Source organism: Arachis hypogaea, chromosome 16, assembly GCF_003086295.3.
Source record: "Arachis hypogaea cultivar Tifrunner chromosome 16, arahy.Tifrunner.gnm2.J5K5, whole genome shotgun sequence".
Classification (NCBI taxonomy): Eukaryota; Viridiplantae; Streptophyta; class Magnoliopsida; order Fabales; family Fabaceae; genus Arachis; species Arachis hypogaea.
In genome coordinates, this window is record NC_092051.1 from 65,674,144 (window position 1) to 65,693,442 (window position 19,299).

The 19,299-nt window shown below is 38.6% G+C and overlaps 1 non-coding gene across 1 annotated transcript; it reads left to right on the forward strand.

Moving 5' to 3' along the window:
* The first annotated feature begins 18,294 nt into the window (after positions 1-18,294).
* On the forward strand, positions 18,295-18,402 carry LOC112761790 (small nucleolar RNA R71). Its single transcript, XR_003182167.1, has one exon. It is a non-coding gene; the product is annotated as a small nucleolar RNA R71 (small nucleolar RNA).
* Positions 18,403-19,299: the final 897 nt, after the last annotated feature.

Sequence of the window (19,299 nt, forward strand, 5' to 3'; positions counted from 1 at the left end):
CAATCTTTAAGTGTGGGGAGGTCGATACCAATCTCCATGGGTTAGTACTTTCCTGTCTCAAACACCAATATTTTATTTTCTCTGTTAATTTTTGCATTTGCATATTTAATTGCATGTTTATTTGATTTTTGCATTTAGTTACTGCTTGGTTAAAATAATAAGTTTCTTCTTAAGATCCTATTTTTTGAAAAAATTTACTAATTTAAAACCAAAATTTTTGTGTTAAACTTGTTTAAAGTTGTAATTGGAACATGGTTTTTGAGCCAAAGAACACACAACCTGTGAGACTTCGAGCTTATTTACATGGTTACATTATTTAACCATAAATATTTTATTCCTGTGTGTTTCCTTCTCTATGATTGTAATATGTATTTTATTCCAGTCTATATGTTCTTTGTTTAGTATAATTACATGCTTGCGTATGATTGAGGCCATATTTGATTATCAACTCACTTACCCCAAATAAGCCTACCTTTTACATCACCTTTGTTAGCCCCTTGAGCTTTTAATCCCCTTCTGTTTTATAACCACATCACTAGCCTTAAGCGGAAAACAAATTAATTATCCCAATTGAATCTTTGGTTAGGTTAAGATAGAGATTGTGTAGCAAATAAGTGTGGGGAAATTTTGGGAACATTGGTTAATAAGGGAACGTATTTAATTTATTTGAATATTGGGAATTTGGGAACCTACTCATGAAAAACCAAAATAGAAAAATAATGAAGAATCCATGTGCATTGATAAGTTATGTTTGCTTTTATGATTCAAACAAAAAAAAGAGAAAAAGAGAAAAAGAAAAGAAAAAAAAAATATATATATATATATAATATAGATAAATAAATAAGGGGACAAAATTACCCCAATGTTAAGTTAATGAAAAATCAATGCACATGTGATAAATTAAAAAGAAAAATTTGGTACATGAGTATGGGAATTATACAAAAGTGGGAATTATGGGTAGCTAGGCATGAATTTAAAAGTATATAGAGTATATTTATATTAGGTGAGAGCTTAGGCTAATTAAAGATTCAATTTATAAAGCTCACTTAGCCATATATATACCTTTACCCTTACCTTAGCCCCATTACAACCTTGAAAAAGACCTCATGACGTTTGCATTGGTATATTAAATATTGTTGATTGGTTAGATGAAGAACAAGGTTTAGAAAGCATGACTAGAGAAGAGTAGAGTGAATAACCCTATACACTTGAGAGATTAGAGTGATACACACTACCAGTGAGGGTTCAATGCTTGATTCTATGTTCCCTGCTTTCATGAGCTGTCTTCTTACACGTTTACCTGCTTTTTATTGTATGATTTGAATTAGTGAAATATGGTTTATGTTTGTCCTGAAGAGCTTATTTACTTTTAACCAAGTAGGTAGAAACATTTTGCATGTAGTTACATTCATATAGATAGGATTGCATTTCATACATTCTACCATTCCTCTTCATTTCTTTATAGCTTCTCTTGAGCTTAGCATGAGGACATGCTAATATTTGTGGGGAGGTTGATAAACCACTATTTTATGGTTTATCTTGTGCTTAATTGAGTGGTTTCTATCTACTCTTTACCCACTTATTCATACTATTCGCATGGTTTTACATTTGCCTTCCTAATTATGTGCTTTGATTGAAAACATGCTTCTTTGATCTTATATTTGCTTATTATTAATCCTCTCTTATCACCATTAGATGCCTTTATATGTGTGTTAAGTGATTTCAGAGATTACAGGGCAGGAATGGTTTAGAGGATAGAAAGGAAGCATGCAAAAGTGGAAGGAATACAAGAAGTTGGAGAAATTGCTAAGCTGTTCAGCCTGACCTCTCTGCACTCAAACGGCTATAACTTTAGCTACAGAGGTCCAAACGACGCGGTTCAAGTTGCGTTGGAAAGCTAACGTCTGGGGCTTCGATTTGATATATAATATGATATAGTTTCCCTGACGCTAGGCGACGCGACCACGTGATCCATGCGGCCGCGTCGCAATGACAGAAATCCAGCGTGGCAAAATTCGAACCCAGCGAATTCTGGACTATTTTTGACCCAGTTTGCGGCCCAGAAAACACAGATTAGAGACTATAAAGTGGGGAAATGCATCCATTCAGAGGAGTAGATGTAGTTTTTAGAGAGAGATGTTCTCTCTTCTCTCTTAGGATTAGGATTTAGGATTTCTCTTAGTTTTAGGAGTGACTCTCAATCCCAGGTTCAACGTTCTTTTACTTTATATTTATCTCTTACATTCAGATACTTTAATGCTTATATTAGTTATGTTGCCTATTTGGCATATGCTACATTCATGGTATGATTTTCTTAATTAATATTATTTGAGGTATTTCAGATTTAAGATCGCTTTGCTTTTAATTTAATTTAGATATTTTCTTCCTTTTGGCTTTGGTTAGGTAATTGGTAACACTTGAGTTGTCAAACTCAGGAGTGGTTGAAATTGGCAGATTTTGCTTTAGCTAGGATTGCTCTAACACTAGTCTCTCCACAGGAGTTGACTAGGACTGGAGAATCAAGCTAATTAGTCCACTTGACTTAACTAAGTGGGATTGAAATCCAATTCTCATCACATCTGATAAGGATAACAAGGACAGGATTTCCGGTTCTCATACCTGGCCAAAAGCTTATTTTTCAGTTATTTATTTATTTTTATTGCTTTGAAAATATACCTGTGCCCATTGCCCAAACTCCAAATTTCCCCAATTTACAAACTCATAACCAATAATAAGAACATACCTCCCTGCAATTCCTTGAGAAGACGACCCGAGGTTTAAATACTCGGTTATCAATTTTAAAAGGGTTTTGTTACTTGTGACAACCAAAACGTTTGTACAAAGGATTTTTGTCGGTTTAGAGACTATATCTACAACGCGACTGTTTTTATGACATTCTTTACTAGCAAAAATTCTAACGTCAATAAACCACAAAATCGGGGTTTATCAGAAGCATCTCAATCCCTGCCATTGGAGCAAACAACTTTGAGCTTAAGCCTCAATTAGTTTCTCTGATGCAACAGAATTGCAAGTTTCATGGACTTTCATTGGAAGATCCTCATCAGTTCTTAGCTGAATTCTTGCAAATCTGTGACACTGTCAAGACCAATGGGGTTGATCTCGAGGTCTACAAGCTTATGCTCTTTCCCTTTGCGGTAAGAGACAGAGCTAGAACATGGTTGGATTCACAACCTAAAGAAAGCCTGAACTCTTGGGAAAAGCTAGTCAAAGCCTTATTGGCAAAGTTCTTTCCACCTCAAAAATTGAGCAAGCTTAGAGTGGAAGTCTAAACCTTCAGACAGAAGGAAGGTGAATCTCTCTATGAAGCTTGGGAAAGATACAAGCAACTGATCAGAAGGTGTCCTTTTGACATGCCTTCAGAATGGAATAATGGGACAAGTCAGAAGAAAGGAGTTCTTGAGATTGATACTCTGAATGCCATATTGGCTCAGAACAAAATATTGACTCAGCAAGTCAATATGATTTCTCAAAGTCTGTCTGGAATGTAAGCAGCAACAGCCAGTACCAAAGAAGCTTCATCTGAAGAAGAAGCTTATGATCCTGAGAACCCAGCAATGGAAGAGGTGAATTACATGGGAGAATCCTATGGAAATACCTGATTCAGGTGGAAACTTGTCTCTCAACAAATCTCCCTTCGGCAAGTGTATCGAATTGTCGTCAAGTAATAACTCACAAAAGAGTGAGGTCGAATCCCACAGAGATTAACGGATTAAGCAATCAATGGTTAATTGATTATCCTAGTTAGATGAATCAGATTTGAATGATGAGTAGCAGGAATTGTAAATTGACAGAAAAGTAAAGAAAGCAATAAAGTGCAGAAAAAGAAAATGGCAAGAAAAGTAAATGTAAGAACTAAAAATAAAATGAACATTAGGATCAAGAGATATTGCAATCCTCCGGATCAAGTTCATTCTCATCTCTTCCTCAATCAATGCACTCATTGATCTCCTTGGCAATCTTAATTGATCGAATTACAATTTCTTGTAATTCAATCTCTCAAATCTTGATCAATAGCCAATTCCTTGCTCAATTGCTCATGAGAAGAGATGAAGTATGGTCACTGATTATACCACATGCATTTCCCAAATCAAGCATTGAGAGGATTATAGTCACATATCCATCCAAACCCAATTTGGTCCAGCATGAGAAAGCATTTCTAGCTTGATCTCTTCATTCCTCTTCCAAGGTTCAGAAGAGATCCAAGTATGAATAGTTTCTTTTCCAAGATAACTACCCAATTGGATGAAGATCGAAAGCTTTCAAGTAAAATCAAGAGAAAAGAAAGAAGAAGAAGAATAAGAACTACAATTGATCCATTGAATCACAATAGAGCTCTCTAACCCAATGTAAAGAGTTAGTTGGTCATTGCTCTACAAAAATAGAAAAGAAAGAAAGTGCAGAAAAGTAAAGATGAAGATAAAAATTGAAAATAAAACTTCAAAATTCATAAATGAAAATTACAACTAAAATGAAACTACTCCTAAGGAAGAAAATAAGAGAAAAGGAAGAAGAGTGGTTGAGGGGAGGGGTCCGAAGACCCACTCCCCTTGGAGTGTGCCAATTCACAGAAGTTCGAATTGGTCTTCACTCTCTCCCCCTTCCTTCAATTCTCCAGAATTCCAGAATGCTTTGAATGTAAAAACTAAGGCCTTTATATAGGCTCTCCTAAATTACAAAATGAAAATAAAAGCAAATTACAATAAAATAAAATTCCTATTCTAGATGCTTCTTGTGGTCTTGATTGGTTGACAATTGTGGGCTTGCTTGCTTGAGCTTTGAAGTGGACTTGAGAGAGAAGTGAGTTAAGTTGAGGCCCAGGTGCTAAAGTTAGTGCTAAAGTTAGCCACACTAACGCTACAAGTGCGGCGTTAGTGCTAAAGTTATTGTGGCTAACGTTGCACTTGCTGCCCAGTTGGTGTTTTTAGGGCTTAAAAGATACCTCTTGTTTGTGCTCAAATTTCATGCCCACTATAGAGTATTATATATCTTGGAAAGCTCTGAATGTCAGATTTCTAACGCAACTAGAATCACCTCAATTGGACCTCTGTAGCTCAAGTTATGCTCCTTTGAAGTGGACATGGTCGCTGGCATATATGCCAACGTTACTGGAAATGTTGATTGCCAATAACGCTAGCGATCAGGGCTTCATTATTGCCAGTTTCTGAAGCTCAAACTTAGTGTTCACCCCATACTATTATACATTATTGGAAAGCCCTGGATGTCTACTTTCCAATTCCTTTTGAAGCGCATCATTTGGAGCTCTACAACTCGAGTTACACTTCTTGGAAGGTGAAGAGGTCAGTTGGCATTAATACAGGTTGATACCATGTTCATCATTGCATTTTCGGGGCAAGTTTTCTCCCTCAAATTTAGTGTCAACCATGTAGTGCCATATATGCTTGGAAAGCTCTGGAATCCTACTTTCCTATGCCACTGGAATCACCACATTTGGAGTTTTGTGGCTCAAGTTATGCGTGTTTGAAGAAGGTATGGTCAGGCTGCTAGGTGAGACTTTTGCCCACGTTAACTTCCACGTTAACTAAGTTAACATGGGAGTTAACGTGGCTCTTTGTGGCTTGTGTTGGCTTCCAACGTTATTGACAATATTTGGTGTCACTAACGTTGTCGACAACCTCTCTTCTTCACGTTAACTTCCACGTTAACTAGGTTAACGTGGGAGTTAACGTGGCTTCTTGGGGATTGTGTGGGGTTCCTTCCAACGTTAGTGACAATGTTTGATGTCACTAACATTGTCGACCACCTTGTTTCCTCACGTTAGCTTCCACGTTAACTAGGTTAACGTGGGAGTTAACGTGGCTTAATGTAACTTGGCCAACGTTAGTGATAATGTTGAATGTCATTAACGTTGGATTCCCCCCCCCCTTTCTTCTTAACGTTAGAGGCCACGTTAACTAAGTTAACGTGGTGACTAACGTGGCCACTTATGAGCTTAGTCCAATGTTAGTGATATTGTTAAGTGTCACTAACGTTGGCTCCATTTCCTTTCTTCAAAGTTAATGCCACTAACTTTTCTCACTAACGTTGTGGCTTTCCTTCCTTCCACGTTAGTTCCCACGTTAGTGTAACTAACGTAGCCACTAACGTGGCTCTTCTCTTCTTCTTTTGGCCTGAAATCAATCAAACAAAGTGCATCAAAGTCTTGCTCTTAATCATGGGATCATGCATCATCCAATTTATCATATAATTCATGCAAAATTCTCATGAAATCATGTAAAGTGCACAATGTATGCTTGAATCAAGATGTAAGTAAATATCTACCCAAAACTAGCTTATTTCCTAAGAAAATGCATGAAACTACCTTAAAAACAGTAATGAAAAGGTCAGTGAAACTGGTCAAAATGCCCTGGCATCAATACCTATAATCCTTCATGGAGAAATCATCCAAACCTCTCATGGAAGGATCAAAAGAGGCCTCAACAAGGCTTCAACAACAATAATGGTGGAAGAAAGAGGTTTAGCAATGGCAAACCTTTTCCATCATCTTCTCAGCAACAAACAAAGAATTCCAAGCAGAACCACTCTGAATTAGCAAATATAGTCTCTGATTTAATTAAAACCACTCAAAGTTTTATGACTGAAACAAGGTCCTCCATTAGAAATTTGGAGGCACAAGTGGGTCAGCTGAGTAAGAAAGTTACTGAACTCCCTCCTAGTACTCTTCCAAGCAATATAGAAGAGAATCCAAAAGGAGAGTGCAAGGCCATCAACATAACCCACACGGCCGAACCTGGAGAGGAGGAAGAGGCAGTAATCTCCACTGAGGAAGACCTCAATGGACGTCCACTGGCCTCCAAGGAGTTCCCTAATGAGAAACCATGGGAATCTGAGGCTCACACTGAGACCATAGAGATTCCATTGAATTTACTTTTGCCATTCATGAGCTCTGATGAGTATTCTTCCTCTGAAGAGGATAAAGATGTTACTGAAGAACAAGTTGCTAAGTACCTTGGAGCAATCATGAAGCTAAATGCCAAGCTACTTGGTAATGAGACTTGGAAGGATGAACCCCCTTTGCTCACCAAAGAATTGGATGACTTGACTAGGCAAAAATTACCTCTGAAGAGACAAGATCCTGGAAAGTTCTCAATACCTTGTACCATAGGCACCATGACCTTTGAGAACGCTCTGTGTGACCTAGGGTCAAGCATAAACCTCATGCCTCTCTCTGTAATGGAGAAGCTAAGGATCCTTGAGGTACAAGCTGCAAGAATCTCACTAGAGATGGCAGACAATTCAAGAAAATAGGCTTATGGACTTGTAGAGGATGTCTTGGTAAAGATTGAAGACCACTACATCCCTGCTGATTTCATAATCCTAGATACTGCAAAGTGTATGGATGAATCCATCATCCTTGGCAGACCCTTCCTAGCCACAGCAAAAGCTGTGATTGATGTTGACTGAGGAGAATTGGTCCTTCAAGTGAATGAGGACTCCCTTGTGTTTAAAGCTCAAGGATCTCCCTCTGTAACCATGGAGAAGAAGCATGAAAAGCTTCTCTCAATACAGGGTCAAACAAAACCCCCACATTCAAACTCTAAGTTTGGTGTTGGGAGGCCATAACCAAACTTTAAGTTTGGTGTTAAGAGGCCATCATCATGCTCTGAGTATCTGTGAGGCTCTATGAGAGCCCACTGTCAAGCTATTAACATTAAAGAAGCGCTTGTTGGGAGGCAACCCAATTTTACCTATCTATGTTAAATTTCTATTTTCCATTGTTATTTTATGTTTTCTGTAGGTTGATGATCATGTGAAGTCACAAAAACAATTGAAAAAGCAAAAAACAAACTGAAAAACAGAATAAAAATAGCACACCCTGGAGGAGAAGCCTACTGGCATTTAAACGCCAGTAAAGGCAACAGAATGGGTGTTAAACGCACAGTCTGGCACCATTCTGGGGATTTAACGCCAGAAATGGGCACCAGACTGGCGTTTAACACCAGAAAAGGGCAAGAAGCTGGCGTTAAATGCCAGAAATGGGCAGCAACTTGGCGTTTAACGCTAGGATTGGCAGCAAAGGGCGTTTTGCAAGCCTAATTGGTGCAGAGATGAGAAATTCTTGACACCTCAGGATTTGTGGACCCCACAAGATCCCCACCAACCTCAACTCACTCTCTCTTCTTCACACCTTTTCATAATACTCTTCCCCAAATACCCTTCACCAATCCACATCCATCCATTATAAACCCCACCTACCTCACCATTCAAATTCAAACCACTTTACCTCCCAAACCCACCCATACATGGCCGAACCTTTCCCTCTCCCCACTCCTATATAAACCTATCTTCACCCCTTCATTTTCACACATCTTAAACACTACTTCTTCCTCTTGGCCAAAACACTAACCCCTCCTCCATCTCCTCTATTTCTTCTTCCTCTACTCTCTTCCTTCTTCTTTTGCTCGAGGACGAGCAAACGTTCTAAGTTTGGTGTGGTAAAAGCATTGCTTTTTATTTTTCCATAACCATTTATAGCACCTAAGGCCGGAGAAACCTCTAGAAAGAGGAAAGGGAAGGCAAAAGCTTCCACCTCCGAGTCATGAGAGATGGAGAGATTCATCTCAAGGGTGCATCAATACCACTTCTATGAAGTTGTGGCCAAGAGGAAGGTGATCCCTGAGGTCCCTTTCAAGCTCAAAAAGGGTGAATACCTGGAGATCCGACATGAGATTTGAAGGAAAGGTTGGGAAGTTCTCACCAACCCCATTCAACAAGTCGGAATCTTAATGCTTCAAGAGTTCTATGCCAATGCATGGATCACCAAGAAGCATGATCAAAGTGTGAACCCAGACCCAAAGAATTGGCTTACAGTGGTTCGGGGGAAATACTTAGATTTCAGTCCGGAAAATGTAAGGTTGGCATTCAACTTGCCCATGATGCAAGGAGATGTACGCCCCTACACTAGAAGGGTCAACTTTGATCAAAGGTTGGACCAAGTCCTCATAGACATTTGTGAAGAGGGCACTCAATGGTTGGAGTTCATCCAACGCTCAATCATTCCCACTAGCAACCGGTCTGAAGTTACTATAGACCGGGCTATCATGATCCATAGCATCATGATTGGAGAAGAAGTAGAAGTTCATGAGGTTATATCCCTAGAACTCTACAAGGCGGCGGACAAGTCCTCTACTTTGTTAAGGTTAGGCTTCCCTCATCTCATTTGTCACCTTTGTAATTTAGCTGGAATTGACATAGAGGAAGACATCCTCATTGATGAGGATAACCCCATCACTAAGAAAAGGATGGAGCAAACAAGAGATCCTACTCATGGACAAGAGCATGAGGAAATTTCTCATCATGAAATCCCTGAGATGCCTCAACGGATGCATTTTCCTCCACAAAATTATTGGGAGCAAATTAACACCTCCCTAGGAGAATTAAGTTCCAATATGGGACAACTAAGGGTGGAACACCAAGAACATTCTATCCTCCTTCATGAAATTAGAGAAGATCAAAGAATCATGAGAGAGGAGCAACAAAGGCAAGGAAGAGACATTGAGGAGCTCAAGCACTCCATAAGATCTTCAAGAGGAAGAACTAGCCGTCATCACTAATGTGGACCCATTCTTTAATTTCCTTGTTCTTAATTTTCTATTTTTCGAATTTTTATGCTTTATGTTTATCTATGTTTGTGTTTTTATTACATGATCATTAGTGTCTTAGTGTCTATGCCTTAAAGCTATGAATGTCCTATGAATCCATCACCTTTCTTAAATGAAACATGTTTTTAATTGCAAAAGAAAAAGAAATACATGAATTTTGAATTTTAAATAGTTTAATTATTTTGATGTGGTGGCAATACTTTTTGTTCTTCTGAATGAATGCTTGAACAGTGCATTTTTTTGAAATTGTTATTTATGAATGTTAAAATTGTTGGCTCTTGAAAGAATGATGGAAAAGGAGAAATGTTATTGATAATCTGAAAAAGATCATAAAATTGATTCTTAAAGCAAGAAAAAGCAGTGAAAGAAAAAAATGGCGAAAAAAAAAGAGAAAAAGAAAAAGCAAGCAGAAAAAGCCAATAGCCCTTTAAACCAAAAGGCAAGGGTAAAATAAAAAGGATCCAAGGCTTTGAGAATCAGTGGATAGGAGGGCCTGCAAGAATAAAATCCTGGCATAAGTGGCTAAACCAAGCTGTCCCTAACCATGTGCTTGTGGCGTAAAGGTGTCAAGTGAAAACTTGAGACTGAGCGGTTAAAGTCGTGGTCCAAAGCAAAAAAAAGTGTGCTTAAAAACCCTGGACACCTCTAATTGGGGACTCTAACAAAGCTGAGTCACAATCTGAAAAGGTTCACCCAGTTATGTGTCTGTGGCATTTATGTATCTGGTGGTAATACTGGAAAACAAAGTGCTTAGGGCCACGGCCAAGACTCATAAAGTAGCTGTGTTCAAGAATCAACATACTAAACTAGGAGAATCAATAGCACTATCTGAATTCTGAGTTCCTATAGAAGCCAATCACTCTGAACTTCAAGGGATAAAGTGAGATGCCAAAACTATTCAGAAGCAAAAAGCTAATAGCCCCGCTCATATAATCAAGACTGATCTTCATAGATGTTTTTGGAATTCATTGTATATTCTATTCTTTTTATCCTATTTGATTTTTAGTTGCTTGGGGACAAGCAACAATTTAAGTTTGGTGTTGTGATGAGCGGATAATTTATACGCTTTTTGGCATTGTTTTTAGTATGTTTTTTGTATATTTTAGTTAGTTTTTATTATGTTTTTATTAGTTTTTAAATAAAAATCACATTTCTGGACTTTACTATAAGTTTGTGTATTTTTCTTTGATTTCAGGTATTTTCTGGCTAAAATTGAGGGACCTGAGCAAAAATCTGATTCAGAGGCTGAAAAAGGACTACAGATGTTGTTGGATTCTGACCTCCCTGCACTCGAAGTGAATTGTATGGAGCTAAAGAAGCCCAATTGGCGGGCTTTTAATTGCGTTGGAAAGTAGACATCTTGGGCTTTCCAGAAATATATAATAGTCCATACTTTGTTTGAGATTTGATGGCCCAAACCGGCGTTCCAATTCAGCATAGAAATTCTGGCGTCAAAACGCCAGAACTGGCATAAAAGCTGGAGTTAAATGCCCAAACTGGCACAAAAGCTAGCGTTTAACTCCAAGAAAAGCCTCTCTACACGTGAAAGCTTCAACGCTCAGCCCAAGCACACACCAAGTGGGCCCGGAAGTGGATTCTGCATCATTTACTCATTTCTGTAAACCCTAGGTTACTAGTTTTCTACAAATAGGACCTTTTGCTATTGTATTTTCGGACTTTTACACACTTGATCATACTTTTGATCTTGGTTCTTCTGGTTCCCTCTCTGGGGCCGAAGCCAATGATCACAATTATCTCTTTTTTATTTTCAACGGTGGAGTTTCTACACACCATAGATTAAGGTGTGAAGCTCTACTGTTCCTCATGAATTAATGCAAAGTACTATTTTTTTTCTATTCAACTCAAGCCTATTTCTATTCTAAGATATCCATTCGTTCTTCAACATGATGAATGTGATGATCCGTGACACTCATCACCATTCTCACCTATGAACGCGTGCCTGACAACCACTTCCGTTCTACATGCAAACAAGCTTGAATGAGTATCTCTTGGGTTTCTAATCTAAGATTAGAACCTTCGTGGTATAGGCTAGAATCAATTAGCGGCCATTCCTGAGATTCGGAAAGTCTAAGCCTTGTCTATGGTATTTCGAGTAGGATCAGGAAAGGGATGACTGTGACGAGCTTCAAACTCGCGAGTGTTGGGAGTAGCGACAGACGCAAAAGGATCAATGGATCCTATTTCAACATGATCGAGAACCAACAGCTGATTAGCCGTGCGGTGACAGCGCATTTGGAATATTTTCACTGAGAGGACGGGAGGTATCCATTGACAATGGTTAAAACAAACATAAAGCTTGCCATAGAAAGGAGTATGATTGATTGGAAGAAGGCAATAGAAAAGCAGAGGTTCAGAAGGAACAAAGCATCTCTATATGCTTATCTGAAATTCTCACCAATGAATTACATAAGTATCTGTATCCTATTTTATATTTTATTCATCTTTTAATTATCAATCCTCCATAACCATTTGAATTCGCCTGACTGAGATTTACAAGATGACCATAGCTTGCTTCAAGCCGACAATCTCCGTGGGATCGATCCTTACTCACGTAAGGTTTATTACTTGGACGACCCAGTGCACTTGCTGGTTAGTTGTGCGGAGTTGTGATAAAGAGTTGAGATTACAATTGTGCGTACCAAGTTGTTGGCGCCATTGATGATCACAATTTTGTACACCATGTATCTAAAGGAGGTTGTGAAAGTTAGGATAGTTGATTGGGATAGGATTGTGAATGGAATTGGTTGTTTTGTGGTTGTGTGTTCTGAAAGTTGTATGACTTTTGTGGGTAATGGAATGAGTTTTATGGATTGTGAAATGAATTGTATGAATTTGGAAAGGAATTTTGTGTTGAGGCATACTCAAATGGTGAAGAATTTGGACATGTGAAACTAGGAGGTGAGGTTGGATAATTGAAAGGTGATGGCTCTTGATGAATGGGGTATGAATAAGTGAGATCTCTTTGATTTTGATCTTCCCAGCCACAACTTGAGTAGTGATCAATTTCACCAAAATATGGACTATTTTGTGGTTCTGGAAAGTACCTTGTTTCATGTTTTTGACACTCCCACCCACCATGAGCATAATAACAGGGATCATCCTGTGGTGGTGGAAGGTTTCCCATGAAATTTAATTGGTCAAAATATGATGGTTGCTCCTTTCGTTCTTGCAAAAATCTCTCTCTCAAATAACAATCACCAAAAGACATTGGAATTTCCATAGGGAGGCAATATCACAAACAGCTAGTGGTTAGTGTGCTAACAAGTGAATGAGCAAATAAAACCTACTAAAATTGCAGAAATTAGCAGTAACAAACTGAAACAAAAACTATTAACAAAAGAAAAGAAAAGTGCTCAATATAGTTATCCTCCAATTTAGTAATTGTCAATGCAAAACCAATCCCTGGCAACGGCGCCATAAACTTGATACACTCGAAAACTGTCTCTCAACAATTTTCTACCAGCAAGTGCACCAGATTGTCGTTGGTGCACTAAATTGTGATCATCAATGGCGCCAACAGCTTGGTATGCACAATTGTAATCTTAACTCTTTGTCACAACTCCGCACAACTAACCAGCAAGTGCACTGGGTCTTCCAAGTAATAAACCTTACGTGAGTAAGGGTCGATCCCACGAAGATTGTCGGCTTGAAGCAAGCTATGGTTATCTTGTAAATCTCAGTCAGGAAGATTCAAATGGTTATGGAGAATTGATAATTAAAAGATGAACAAAATATAAGATAAGATAGAGATACTTATGTAATTCATTTGTGAGAATTTCAAATAAGCGTATGAAGATGCTTTGTTTCTTCTGAACCTCTGCTTTCCTATTGCCTTCATCCAATCATTCATACTCCTTTCCATGGCAAGCTTTATGTTGGGTTTTACCGTTGTCAATGGCTAATCATCTGTCGGTTCTCGATCATGTTGGAATAGGATCCATTGATCCTTTTGCATCTGTCACTACGCCCAACACTCGCGAGTTTGAATCCATTGATCCTTTTGCATCTGTCACTACACCCAACACCCGCGAGTTTGAAGCTCGTCACAGTCATCCCTTCCTAGATCCTAATCGGAATACCACAGACAAGGTTTAGACTTTTCAGATCTCAAGAATGCTGCCAATTGATTCTCGCCTATACCACGAAGACTCTGATCTCATAGAATGGAAGGCTCGGTTGTCAGGCTAGGCAACCATGCATCATGAACCAAGAGGCTAAGAGATACACACTCAATCTAAGGTAGAACGGAGGTGGTTGTCAGGCACGCGTTCATAGGTTGAGAATGGTGATGAGTGTAACAGATCATCACATTCATTAAGTTGAAGTGCGAATGAATATCTTGGAATAAGAATAAGCTTGAATTGAATAGAAAAACAATAGTACTTTACATTAATTCATGAAGAACAGCAGAGCTCCACACCTTAATCTATAGTGTGCAGAAACTCCACCATTGAAAATACATAATAACAAGAGGTCCAGGCATGGCCAAATGGCCAGCCTCCCAAAGAGAATTCAATCATCAAAACATGATTAAAAGATGATTCCATGATGAAAATACAATAGCAAAAGGTCCTATTTATAAAAAACTAGTAGCGTAGGGTTACATAAATAGGTAATTAATGCAGAAATCTTCTTCCGGGCCCACTTGGTGTGTGCTTGGGCTGAGCATTGAAGCTTTCACATGTAGAGACTTTTCTTGGAGTTAAACGCCAACTTTTGTGCCAGTTTGGGCGTTTAACTCCAGCTTTTATGCCAGTTCTGGCGTTTTAACGCCAGAATTTTTATGCTGATTTGGAACGCCATTTTGGGCCATCAAATCTCAGGCAAAGTATCGACTACTATATATTTCTGGAAAGCCCAGGATGTCTACTTTCTAACGTAATTGAGAGCGTGCCAATTGGGCTTCTGTAGCTCCGAAAAATCCACTTCGAGTGTAAGGAGGTCAGAATAAATTATCCGCTCATCACAACACCAAACTTAAATTGTTGCTTGTCCCCAAGCAACTGAAAATAAAATAGGATAAAAAGAAGAGAATATACTATAAATTCCAAAATATCAACGAAACTTAGCTCCAATTAGATGAGCGGGACTAGTAGCTTTTTGCCTCTGAACAGTTTTGGCATCTCACTTTATTCTTTGAAGTTCAGAATGATTGGCATCTATAGGAACTCAGAATTCAGATAGTGTTATTGATTCTCCTAGTTCAGTATGTTGATTCTTGAACACAGTTACTTTATGAGTCTTGGCCGTGACCATAAACCTTTTGTTTTCCAGTATTACCATCGAATACATAAATGCCACAGACACATAAACTGGGTGAACCTTTTCAGATTGTAACTCAGCTTTGGTAGAGTCCCCAATTAGAGGTGTCTAGAGCTCTTAAGCACACTCTCTTTTTTTGCTTTGGACCACGACTTTAACCGCTCAGTCTCAAGCTTTTCACTTGACACCTTCACGCCACAAGCACATGGTTAGGGACAGCTTAGTTTAGCCGTTTAGGCCAGGATTTTATTCCTGTGGGCCCTCCTATCCACTGATGCTCAAAGCCTTGGATCCTTTTTATTTTACCCTTGCCTTTTGGTTCAAAGGGCTATTGGCTTTTTCTGCTTGCTTTTTCTTTTTCTTTTCTCTTTTTTCTTTTCTTCTCTTTTTTTTTTGCCATTTTTTTTCACAAGCTTTTCACTGCTTTTTCTTGCTTCAAGAATCAATTTTATGATTTTTCATATTATCAAATAACATTTCTCCTTTTTCATCATTCTTTCAAGAGCCAACAATTTTAACATTCATAAACAACAAATTAAAAAATATGCACTGTTCAAGCATTCATTCAGAAAACAAAAAGTATTGTCATCACATCAAAATAATTAAACTAGTTTCAAGGATGAATTCGAAATCATGTACTTCTTGTTCTTTTGTGATTAAAACATTTTTCTTTTAAGAAAGGTGATGGATTCATAGGACATTCATACCTTTAAGACATAGACACTAAGACACTAATGATCATATAATAAAGACACAAACATAGATAAACATAAAGCATAATTTTCGAAATACAGAAAAATAAGAGCAAGGAGATTAAAGAACGGGTCCACCTTAGTGAAGGCGGCTTGTTCTTCCTCTTGAAGATATTATGGAGTGCTTGAGCTCCTCAATGACTCTTCCTTGCCTTTGTTGCTCCTCCCTCATGACTTTTTGGTCTTCTCTAATTTCATGGAGGAGGATGGAATGCTCTTGGTGCTCCACCCTTAGTTGTCCCATGTTGGAACTTAATTCTCCTAGGGAGGTGTTGATTTGCTCCCAATAGTTTTGTCGAAGAAAATGCATCCCTTGAGGAATCTCAGGGATTTCATGATGAGGATTTTCCTCATGCTCTTGTTGAGGTCCATGAGTGGGCTCTCTTGTTCATCCTTTTCTTAGTGATGGGCTTGTCCTCTTCAATGAGGAGTCTTGGCCACTACTTCATAGAAGTGGCCTTGATGGACCTTTGAGATTAATCTCTCCATCTTCCATGACTCGAAGGTGGAAGCAATTGCCTTTCCTTTCCTCTTTCTAGAGGTTTCTCCGGCCATAGGTGCCATAAATGGTTATGGAAAAACAAAAAAGCTGAGCTTTTTCACACCAAACTTAAAAGGTTTGCTCGTCCTCGAGCAAAAAAATAAAGAAAGAAGGAGAAGAAGAAGAGATGGAGGAGATAGAGGTGTGTGAATTGTTCGGCCAAAGGGGGTTTTAGGTGGTTATGATGTGGAAAAGGAAGGAGTGATGGTTTGACTTTGAGTGGGTGGGTGTAGGTGGGTTGTATGATGGTTTTGGAGGAGTAATGGAGGTGATTGGTGGAGGTTATTTGGGGAAGAGTATTATGAAAAGGTGTAAAGAAGTGAGAGAGAGTGAGTTGAGTTTGGTGGGGATCCTGTGGGGTTCACAGATCTTTAGGTGTCAAGGATTTCTCATCCCTGCACCAATTATGCGTGCAAAACGCCCTTAGAGTGCAATTCTGGCATTAAACGCCAGCTATGTGCCCCTTTCTAGCGTTAAACGCCAGTCTGGTGCCTATTTCTGGCGTTAAACGCCCAGAATGGTGCCAGACTGGGTGTTTAACGCCCATTCAGCTACCCTTACTGGCGTTTAAATGCCAGTAAGCTTCTCCTACAGGGTGTGCTATTTTTAATACTGTTTTTCATTTTGTTTTTTCTTTTTCAGTTATTTTTGTGACTTCACATGATCATCAACCTACAGAAAATATAAAATGACAATGGAGAATAAATAGATATAATTAAATAAAATTGGGTTGCCTCCCAACAAGCGCTTCTTTAATGTCGATAGCTTAACAGTGAGCTCTCATGGAGCCTCACAGATAATCAGAGCAGGGTTGGGGCCTCTCAACACCAAACTTAGAGTTTGGTTGTAGCCTCTCAACACCAAACTTAGAGTTTGGTTGTGGCCTCCAAACACCAAACTTAGAGTTTGAATGTGGGTGTTTTGTTTGACTCTGTATTAAGGGAAGCTTTTCATGCTTCCTCTCCATGGTTACAGAAGGAGATCCTTGAGCCTTAAACACAAGGTAGTCCCCATTCAATTGAAGGACCAATTCTCCTCTGTCAACATCAATCATAGCTTTTGCTGTGGCTAGGAAGGGTCTTCCAAGGTACTTAGCAACTTGCTCTTCAGTGACATCTTCATCCTCTTCAGAGGAGGAATATTCAACAGAGCTCATGAATGTTAACAGGAAGTTCAAAGGAATCTCTATGGTTTCTGTATGAGCCTCAAATTTCTTTGGTTCCTCAAAGGGGAACTCCTTACTGGTCAGTGGACGTTCCCTGAGGTCTTCCTCACTGGGAATCACTGCCTTTTCACTCTCTCCAGGTTCGGCCACACCAAGTAAGGTTATGGCCTTGCACTCTCTTTTGCGATTCTCTTCTATATTGCTTGGGAGAGTACTAGGAGGAGTTTCAGTAATCTTCTTACTCAACTGACCCACCTGTGCCTCCAAATTTCTAATGGAGAACCATGTTTCATTCATGAAACTTAGTGTGGTCTTAGATAGATCAAAGACTATGGTTGCCAGGCCAGAATAGCTATGTTCAGAATTCTCTGTCTGTTGCTGAGAAGATGATGGAAAAGGCTTGCTATTGCTAAACCTATTTCTTCCATCATTATTGTTGAAGCCTTGTTGAGGCTTCTGTTGGTCCTTCCATGAGAGATTAGGATGATTTCTCCATGAAAGATTATAGGTGTTTCCATAGGATTCTCCCATGTAATTCACCTCTGCCATTGCAGGATTCTCAGGATCATAAGCTTCTTCTTCAGAAGATACTTCTTTAGTACTGTTGGATGCAGCTTGCAATCCATTCAGACTTTGAGAAATCATATTGACTTGCTGAGTTAATTTTTTGTTCTGAGCCAATATGGCATTCAGAGTATCAATTTCAAGAACTTCCTTCTTCAAAGGCGTCCCATTGTTCACAGGATTCATCTCATAGGTGTACATGAACTGGTTATTTGCAACCATTTCAATGAGTTCCTAAGCTTCTGCAGGGTTTTTCAGATGAAGAAATCCTCCTGCAGAGTGGTCTAATGACATTTTTGACAACTCAGACAGACCATCATAGAATATACATATGATGCTCCATTCTGGAAGCATGTCAGTAGGACACTTTTTGATCAATTGCTTATATCTTTTCCAAGCTTCATAGAGGGACTCCCCTTCCTTCTGTATGAAGGTTTGGATTTCCACTCTAAGCTTGCTCATCTTTTGAGGTGGAAAGAATTTGGCCAGGAAAGCACTGACTAGCTTTTCCCAAGAGTTCAGGCTTTCCTTAGGTTGGGAATCCAACCATGTTCTAGCTCGGTCTTTCACAGCAAAAGGGAAAAGCATAAGCCTGTAGACCTCGGGATCAACTCCATTGGTCTTGACAGTGTCACAGATTTGCAAGAATTCAGATAAGAACTGATGGGAATTTTTCAATGGAAGTCCATGAAACATGCAATTCTGTTGCACTAGAGAAACTAATTGAGGCTTAAGCTCAAAATTGTTTGCTCCAATGGCATGAATTGAGATGCTTCTTCCATAGAAATTGGAAGTTGGTGTAGTGAAATCACCAAGCACCTTCCTTGCATTGTTGTCGTTGGGTTCGGCCATATTTGTTTTCTCTGTTTCAAAAATTTCAGTTAGGTCCTCTTTAGAGTATTGTGCTTTAACTTCTCTTAGTTTCCTCTTAAGAGTCCTTTCAGGTTCAGGATCAGCTTCAACAAGAATGTCTTTGTCCTTGATCCTGCTCATATGAAAGAGAAGAGAACAAGAAAGTATGGAATCCTCTATGTTACAGTATAGAGATTCCTTTATGTGAGTAGAAAAAGTGGAAAATAAAAGAAGGAGAAGAGAAAAATTTGAAAATTAATTAAAATAAAATAAAAATATTTTTGTTTTTATTTTAAATATTAATTAGATTTCAAAAATTAAAAATAAAATTAAAATTAAATTAAAATTTAAAACAATTAGTTAATTAAAAAGAATTTTGAAAAAGAGGGAAGGAGTTTTCGAAATTTAGAGAGAGAAAATTAGTTAGGTGATTTTGAAAAAGATATGATTGAAATAGAAAATTTTTAAAATCAAACAGAAAGTCAGGTAGTTAATTGAAAA